This window comes from Salvelinus alpinus, chromosome 13 (assembly GCF_045679555.1).
Source record: "Salvelinus alpinus chromosome 13, SLU_Salpinus.1, whole genome shotgun sequence".
In the NCBI taxonomy this organism is placed as follows: Eukaryota; Metazoa; Chordata; class Actinopteri; order Salmoniformes; family Salmonidae; genus Salvelinus; species Salvelinus alpinus.
The window spans coordinates 13,569,798-13,579,927 of NC_092098.1; positions in this window are offsets into that span (position 1 = coordinate 13,569,798).

The following is a 10,130-nucleotide window of genomic DNA, read 5'->3' on the forward strand; positions in this document are numbered from 1 at the left end:
ACAAGCGGAGCTCAGACTCAGGCACTCCCCTCTAAAGGGCTCTCCACCGTGTTTTCACAGTCTACGCAAACGGAGCTCAGTTTGCGACGCGTTCCAAAAGAATTCAGCCGCACGAAAGTAGAGAGGTATGCAAACAAAGCTCCATGGGATCCGTTGCGGACTGTGTGGAGCCCTTCAGGTCGGTTCGTTACAAGTGGGATCTTGTAGTTCAGAATGTTGAATGGAGAATGTTTTCAGTAACACATTACTTGACACCTAGCGTCATAACACTTTATGACAAGGTCCTAACATGTCATAACAGCTGACATAACTTTTCATAATATGGTCATAACATAGAACATGTTATGTCAGCTGTTGACTAATGACATGGTTATGACCGTGTCATAACGTGTTATGACGGTAGGTATCAAGTAAAGTGTTACCAATTTTTCGAATTGTTGTGGAGTGGAACCGTGTTTGTCTGACTCTCAGTATGTATCAGGCTGTGAGAGGGATACATGTACCCAAATGCCCAGGACTCTAACCACACATGAAAAGGCTCATCAAGCCCAAATCACAGGGCTGATTAAAGATGAGAAGACTTAAAATAGCACTTCCCTTTGTTTGGAGGATGAGTGAAGCAGAAAGTCAGTCAGAGAGAACAACTCCCTAGTCCCTTCTCTCCCTCCTTTTCCCTTTGTCTTCTTCATTCCTGTCTTCCTTGTATACTAGCACACCAGGGAATGTCTAGGTTTCCATTCTTTGTAATATTTTTGAAGAAAACGTTTCATACGAGAGAAGTGTGTGCATTTGAAGCAGAAAGACAGATACTGAATATGCAACTTCAGAGACAAAGAACGAGAGAGAGAGAGAGAGCAAAACAAAGCGAGACGGGGTAAAGAGCGAGTGGGGTTCAATTAGGTGAATGTTGAAGGGGAAACATTGGTCTGGTTTGTTAAAACAACTACATGTCCTTATTACTGCTCTTGGACCCTGATCTCCATTCGATGGTCCCCCAATTACACAAAACAAGGCATACAGAAAATATTATTCATGCCACTTAACCTTTACGAAAGAGAGAGGGAGGAGCAGATGGAGAAAGAAACAGGATGCAGGAATAGAGAGAAACAAGGAGATATGAGGGAGAGGCACATGGAGAGAAGAGAGGGGAAATGAGCTAAACAAGTCGAAAGGGGTTATAGATGAAACAAGCACAAAAACAAGGAAAAAGCAAGTGTTTTTATTATAGTGATGCACTGTTCTGAGAATCCATTTCATATTGGAGGGAACATACATCATCACCCCCCACCTCACAGTGAAACCCTCATCAGCGCAATCTTAAGACTGCAATTACTCCATTATTCGCCACATGCTCTCATGCTCTGCCAAGACTTTGAAGGCATGCCAGGGAAGCACCTTTGAAACAGAACATTAAAAACGAGGAGGGCGGTGAAAGGGAATTTGCAAATGATACTGGCAGGTAGCTACTAGGGTGGGTAAAATGAAGAAAGCAAATGTTAGTGTGTGGGTGAACACCCAGGTCCGTGATACAAGTCAGTCTTTGACGTCCATCCATGTCTGAGGACATCAGGGAGATTAAGTGGAAACCGGCCACTAGGGGCAACAGTGAGCGCTGTTACCTTCAAGTAGGTTTTGGTTTTGCTCGGGCATTGTGGATGGGGATGCGGATGGATTTAAGCATCTGCCTCGACTCCAAAGGTTTGAAGATAAAACAAAAATTACTTTATTAACCCAAACCTTAATAACCCTTGTACCTTAACCATTCGGAGTTAATGCCTAAAATTAAGATGTCCGAGTTAATGCCTAAACGTAACCTTAAACACTTCGAAATGTGACGTTTGGAAAACTTTGAAATGTGACGGTTGAGAAACATGGATGACCGTCTAATTGTGACGTGAGGATGTGATAGCTAGATGGGGTGTAAAGGCGTCCACGTGCTTCCCAGCCCAAAGAATTCGCAAGAGTTCGTGCATATATTATGACGACATTTGTGTTCGTTTTGGACTTCGGGTAAGGGGTTTTTCAGCTGTTTAGGCACACGTCACTTTTTCTTGAGGCCAGGCGAAGTTCGGGAGCCGAATGCTATGCCCCTTCATCCGTGATTGGGCAACAGTAGGGATTCTTCAATAAAGTCTGTTGTCATTCAACAAGAGACGACTTGTTTTCATGCACATTTTTTCTTTCAGAAATACTGCACCAAATGTCTTTTGCGCGACTTGGCAAAAACATCAAAATTAATGACAGATTTCTTGAGTTATCTTAGATTAATTCTGGCTATTTTGAGGAAGTGTATACTGGCTACGGCATCTTCAATAGGAGAAACAGTCCTATTGCCGCTTTTTTCTCGTTCTTTTCAAGCAAAGGTCTTTTAAGGGAGTATGCGAGCACACTCGTTCGGTTCGTCTAGCCGACTTCGGCGAGCCGCCAGCCGAACTGCAGCATGCCGACGCCTTAAGCCATACACCTACTACAAAACATGTGAAAGAGAGGAAGGTTCTTTATGTCATGCACCCTTTAACTGATTTACTCATCACTCTTGAATTCTGTCCATATCCCTGGGCAAGAGTTGATGAAACCATCGGATTACTGAAGAGATTCCATCAGATTAGTCTTCTGCCAAGAATCCCAAGCAATGACCCAAATGCAGCTTCCACCACTAGCCTGTATTCTGACATCCAGTAGTTTATGACTGGTAACATTCTCACTGGTTATGTTTTATTTAATAAATCAGCTCCAGATAGCTCTGTGGCTATTCATTATGGTAATGATCTCTGGTAAAAGAGGGCACACGGAGAGATGGAGCTACTGAGTAAGTGATAAAACAAAATACTTGATGTTAGATGGGACCACACCCTGAACGTGGTCTATGGACCAGGAGAAACTGTAGTCCAGGGTTCAGTTCTTTAAACAGCCTCTACGAACTTCAGCCACCATAAGCTAACTACCAATGGACGTCATGCGTCATGATTTTTATTTTTTTTGCTTTGTTTACATGCCCCCAGCACTTCCATTGATTGTTAGCTGTAAATAGTGAACTACTCCTTTAAGTGCCTTGCTCAAGGACACGTCGACAGATTTTTCCACCTTGGAAGCTCGGGTATTCGAACCAGTGACCCTTCGGTTACTGGCCCAACGCTCTAACCACTAGGCTACCAGCAGAGAAAGCGAGTGAGCGAAAGAGAGAGAAAAAAATCCCCTCACATACTGCTTTGTTGTCTGACTGACAGTGGAGCACTCCACAAGAGGGGACGGCTGGGTGTGTGTTGAGTAGGAGGATTATCCTCCCTTACTCTCACACCCCTAATCCGAGGTCAAGTGGTACAGCTCATTTGGTGCTGTTACCAAAGTCACCTTCACAAGTCTATGGAAAACTTTTGTTTGGTCGCACATTCAGTATTTCACTGCAAGTATGCATACATTTCACACAAGCTTGCTCATATACAGACAGCTCGCCTATTCATACACATACCCACAGCACTTTCCTTTGCCCTTCTTCATTTGACACTGTTTATTCTCCCCAGTTCAATCTAGACTGTTAAATATTTAGACTGGAAAATACACAGGTTTAGCATACACGCCTAGGCATTCATAGTAACCCCCCCCCTCCCTCCATCACACACGGCTGTCTGAGCAGGAGGTGTCACAGGAGGACAGGGGTGGATTGTTCCTCACTGGATGAGTAAACAAGGCGAGTCTAAACACTCTGACTGAGACAGCCGCTGAGTGACTGACTGGGAATACACCCCCACACACCCAACAACAATGATACCCACACCCCTAGGAACAACATGCACAAACACAAAAACACTCAGGCAAGTAAACACACACACACTCCTTTCTGACACAGACATCACACTCACTCCAACTCTGAGGGTGTAACACTCTGGCTGTATGTGGCAGTGTAAGGGGGTAATGAGGCTGAACACATGTGAAGACGCAGGGACCTCATCCTTAAACTCACGCTACCCGCTCCTCAGTCTCCTGACACTGTTTCGGTTTCCTTTCTTTTCCCAATCTTTCAAAGGTTTTAATCTGAAACGCTTAGCCCAGTTAACCAGGCTTTTTATCCTCAGCCAATTAGCAGGCGATTCATTAAATATTGAGCAGCCTGTGAAGTATTCATTTTGAATGCCCATTTAAGGGGGAAGAGATGTACAGCAACACGACTCTGCCTCAGATGTCAAATCCAAATCAAAGTTTATTTGTCACGTGCTCCGAATACAACCGGTGTAGACCTTACAGTGAAATGCTTACTTACAGGCTCTAACCAACAGTGCAAAAAAGGTATTAGGTGAACAATAGGTAAGTAAAGAAATAAAACAGCAGTAGAAAAGACAGTGAAAAATAACAGTAGCGAGGCTATATACAGTCACCGGTTAGTCGGGCTGATTGATTGAGGTAGTATGTACATGTAGATATGGTTAAAGTGACTATGCATATATGATGAACAGAGAGTAGCAGTAGTGTAAAAGAGGGGTTGGCCGGTGGTTGGTGGCGGGACACAGTGCAGATAGCCCACTTAGCCAATGTGCGGGGGCACTGGTTGGTCGGGCCAATTGAGGTAGTATGTACATGAATGTATAGGTAAAGTGACTATGCATATATGATAAACAGTAAAAGAGGGGTTGGGGGGGTGGCAAACAATGCAAATAGTCCGGGTAGCCATTTGATTACCTGTTCAGGAGTCTTATGGCTTGGGGGTAAAAACTGTTGAGAAGCCTTTTTGTCCTAGACTTGGCACTCTGGTACCGCTTGCAATGCGGTAGTAGAGAGAACAGTCTATGACTGGGGTGGCTGGGGTCTTTGACTATTTTTAGAGGCTTCCTCTGACACCGCCTGGTGTAGAGGTCCTGGAATGCAGGAAGCTTGGCCCCAGTGATGTACTGGGCCATACGCATTACCCTCTGTAGTGCCTTGCGGTCGGAGGCCGAGCAATGACCAGGCAGTGATGCAACCGGTCAGGATGTTCTCAATGTTGCAGCTGTAGAACCTTTTGAGGATCTGAGGACCCATGCCAAATCTTTTTAGTTTCCCGAGGGGAAATAGGCTTTGTCGTGCCCTCTTCACAACTGTCGTAGTGTGTTTGGGCCACTCTAGTTTGTTGTTGATGTGGACACCAAGGAACTTGAAGCTCTCAACCTGCTCCACTACAGCCCCGTCGATGAGAATGGGGGCGTGCTCGGTCCTCCTTTTCCTGTAGACAACAATCATCTCCTTAGTCTTGGTTACGTTGAGGGATATGTTGTTATTCTGGCACCACCCGGCCAGGTGTCTGACCTCCTCCCTATAGGCTGTCACGTCGTTGTCGGTGATCAGGATGTTGTGTCGTCTGCAAACTTAATGGTGTTGGAGTCGTGCCTGGCCATGCAGTTGTGGGTGAACAGAGAGTACAGGAGGGGACTGAGCACGCACCCCTGAGGGACTCCAGTGTTGAGGATCAGCGTGGCAGATGTGTTGCTACCTACCCTCACCACCTGGGGGGGCCCCCTGCAGTCCCTAACTCCTCACTCACTCATCTTCATGTTATATCCATGTTTAGAGTGTGTGATTTTCTATGTCTGTACTGAACATGTTTCTGTATTCATTGCGTGTGTCTGTCTGTCGTGTGTGTTGGTCGTCTTGGCCATCAGGAGTCTGAGGAAGAGCTGTCTAACAGGCCATGAGTAAACCCTTTGACCTTTTCATATATCGGAGGAACATTAGATTCCATACAGATGAGAGATTCTCAGCAGTAGCACAGAGCTCACACTCAGTGTGTCCCTCTATCTGGGCACACTTAAAAAGACTGTTTGTTTCATCAGACCTAACTCTAGGCTATTTTTGTCTCTCCATCTCTTGGTTGCATCTTTCCATCTCTTCATATTTCCCTCCTTTAACCAGCCACTCTAAACATCTTGACTCTTCTTGAGAATTGTACCCCTTATTGCAACTCACTATACAAAACTCTCATGAATACATAATTAATGAATTATAGTGACATTTGGGCAGTTTGTTCATGTATCTATTCTGTCTATGGAAATGAAACCTAACAACTACAAGGTGATTTGGATAGCCAAAGTCTTGTAGGCCTATTTAATCAAACCTTCTTTGATTGTTCAACTGTGTATCTGTGTCTGTCCTCACACGAGAGAGAAATTAAGGCCTAGCTTATGAATCAATTACTGCATGCTTGCCAATAGGTGAGACAAAAGAAGAGCTTGCTTGAACAGCGTTGGACAAATCCAGGCCAAGTTCTCACTGGCTTTCATAATTCCCTATTCGCAAACTCCGCATGAGTCCGCGCAGGCGGGAGGGGAGGGTCGAAACCACGGAGGGCACGCACGCGACCCTTTGAGGGTGCAATCATGCATGAAGACCACCCCCTCTCTGACACAAGCCTGACATAATAAGCGTCTGCCATAAACAGGCATTCCCACGCTTAACAACCCAAGTGCGGTCTGCTTGCTCTCTCTACAGTCAGAAAGGTAGACTATAGTTTTACACTAGTCTATATTGAACTATAGGCACAGGACACCAGGGTTGGGCTCATTTCAGAATCTTGGAATTGACTCCCATTCAACTCATGAGTTGAAATTCGAATTGGCCACATCCCACAGGAAGTAGAATTTAATTCAATACAATTTAAATAAATTCCACTCAGTCATATACAGTGTTCACGTGCTAGTCAGAACTAGGAAGCTCTGAAATGTCCAACTTACTGTAGTTATACGTGTGCCTTGTTCAACAAATTAACACGTCGGAAATTTCAGAGTTTCCTAGTTCCGACTAGCACATGAACGCGCTAATAGAACATGAGTTTAATTGAATCTGACAGGTCACACTTCCAGATACCAAAGAATATACACTATATATACAAAAGTATGTGGACACACCTTCAAATGAGTGGATTTGGCTATTTCAGCCATACCCGTTGCTGACAGGTGTATACATTCGAGCACACAGCCATGCAATCTCAATAGACTAACATTGGCAGTGGAATGTCCTTACTGAATAGCTCAGTGACTTTCAATGTAGCACTGTCATAGGATGCCACCTTTCCAACAAGACAGTTTGTCAAATTTCATCCTTGCTAGAGCAAAGACGTGGAAACATCTATGAGCAACAACGGCTCAGCCGCAAAGTGGTTGGCCACACAAGCTCACAGAACAGGACAGACGATTGCTGAAGCACGTAAAAGTCGTCTGTCATCGGTTGCAACACTCACTGAGTTCCAAACTGCTTCTGGAAGCAACGTCAGTATAATAACTGTTTGTCGGGAGCTTCATGAAATGGGTTTCCATGGCCGAGCAGCCGCACACAAGCCTAAGATCATCATGCGCAATGCCAAGCGTCGGCTGGAGTGGTGTAAAGCTCACTGCAATTGGACTCTGGAGCAGTGGAAACGCATTCTCTGGAGTGATGAATCACGCTTCACCGTCTGGCAGTCTGATATACGAATGTGGCTTTGGGGGATGCCAGGAGAACGCTACCTGCCCGAATGCATAGCGTCAACTGTAAAGTTTGGTGAAGGAGGAACAATGGTCTGGGGCTGTTTTTCATGGTTCGGACTAAGCCTATTAGTTGCAGTGAAGGGAAATCGTAATACTACAGCATACAATGACATTCTAGAAGATTCTGTGCTTCCAACTTTGTGGCGACAGTTTGGGGAAGGCCCTTTCCTGTTTCAGCATGACAATGCCCCCATGCAGAAAGCGAGGTCCATAAAGAAATGGTTTGTCGAGATTGGTGTGGAAGAACTTGACTGGCCTGCACAGAGCCCTGACCTCAACCCCATCAAAAACCTTTGGGATGAATTGGAACGCTGACTGCGAGCCAGGCCTAATCGCCCAACATCAGTGCCTGACCTCACTAATGCTCGTGGCTGATTGGAGGCAAGTCCCTGCAGCAATGTTCCAACACCTAGTGGAAAGTCTTCCCAGAAGAGTGGAGGCTGTTATAGCAGCAAAGGGGGGACCAACTCCATGTTAATGCCCATGATTTTGGGAAGAGATGTTCAACAAGCAGGTGTCCACATAGTTTTGGTCGTGTAGTGTATCACTTTTCTCTGGAAACAAATGTTCATATAATCTTTTAACTTATTGCTTAGAATAGTCCATTATATTTCATTTGTTTGGCTTCTGTTTGAAAGCCAAGGGGTCAACTTGAGGGTTGAACTAACATATAATTCAAATGTAAGTGATTAATGAAATATAATAACTTAGAATATTCACATTTAACATTTTATATGCATGTTCTATGTACAACATTTATATTTGTATAGACTAGGCATTGAAGTGACATTTGATTTTAATTATATTTCCTTTATTCAAATTCGAATTCTGTACCCCGTTTACTATTTCAATTCAAATTCAAGAATTGCATTGGAATTTGATATATTCTCAATTATATTCTAAATTAAGCCCAAACCTGCAGGACACCCATCTCTGTTGAATAGAACCCGTGTCCGACCTCGCTGGACATTATGTGCCAGGAGACTCCCGTCTTCCTCGACTGTAATCCTCTCCAATGAAGTCAAGTGTCCCCACCACCACTATTCACCTCCACCAGCAACAAGTAGCTTAGCCTAATGTAGAGTTGGATATTGAGTGAACTTATGTCATTGGAGACCTGAAATCGAAGCTTACAAAAGAATCGGTGTCTCCAAGGTGCGCATGTTCCCCATGAGTTGGTAGTTGTATTGTTGCGTTCAACATCTTTCTCCAAAGGCCACTCTGCCGGACTGCAATGTCACCTAAATAACGCACAGTTCTTCGCGTTGACAGCCTATAAAGACACGGTGTACACGAGTGACATGTATTCAGTCAGTCATAATCAGACAATGTGTTGTTTTTTGTTTTTTTTGGGGGGGGGGGGGGGGGGGAATAGACGACGACTTATAAATACATCTAAACTAGTCTATATGACAGCGTTTAACCACGTACCTCTTGTTCAACGTATTCCAGTAAATAGGCTCCATGTTACCTGCAGCTATTCCCAGTAGATCCACAAGAAAGATACAAATAAATCCCAAGCCATTACAGCCGTCCCAAAACGCCAAAGCCATCCCTGCTCCTCGGCTCACTCCTGCCATTTTACCCCAAAAAGTGACGGGGAATCGATTCAGACAAAGAATCGTTTGGAGACTGCGAACGAAGTTCACTAAATCCCTGGAAGCGCACAGCTATTGTGCGACTTCGGAAACCGCATAAGAAAAAACGTACTAAAAATCAATCAGACAACAACATTCAGAGTAGTTGGAATGTGTGAAGAGATTCAAGAGGTTGACATATTGTGTTTAAAGTGCATTAGTGGCAATATGTAGCTTTCTGGTTTGAAACGTGTCCAGCAATTATGGACATTATTGCATGACAAAGCCTATGTCCATCCTCTCTCCTAAATGTCACCTCTCCAGACAAATGCAAATGCGTTGAAGGTCGCGAATATCGGAGTAAACGCCTTCTACCACTTTGGAAGCGTAATTTTGGATCGCGGGCGTTTATCTTCATTGGCAAAGTGCCATTGCCTACCTTGCCACGCAGATGCAGTGGTTTGCTTGCTCAAATGTCCCTGATTCATACAGCCTAGTCCAATGTTGTATAAGAAAACATTCGCTGACCCAAGTTGATCATCGCCTATTCGCTGTGCTCTTGTTGCAGCACTTGAATGCTTAACGCATTAAGCCTTTTACCGCGTTCTCCATTGTTATTCCTTCTGCGTCTTAGCGCACAAAAAAATGCCCATTCTACCCGTCATTTATCCTTTCCGCTATTATGGCACAATCTTGGCATTAAACCAAATCAAGTCAAACTTCTTCGGTCAAACTTCAAAAAGGACAGTCACTGAATATTTCCTGAGAGGTCTCTTCTGTTCACAATACTGCTTTATGTTCGTTGCATCCTTCTCTCTCTCAACCTCGTACTATGCTGCACACTGATATAGTAGCTAGGTATAGGGATGGAGTGCAGTAGCCCATGCTATGCAAGACTAGTGTTCCAGAGTGTAGCTCTGGGAGACCCCCTTACTATTATCACCACTCAAAGTGATGAAAAATGCCCTCTAATCAGTATAACACACGAATCGGAACAACTTCCCACGTGTATTTCCTCCTTTCGCCATTATGGCAGCGACAGGTAGACTTCGGATTGTCTAAT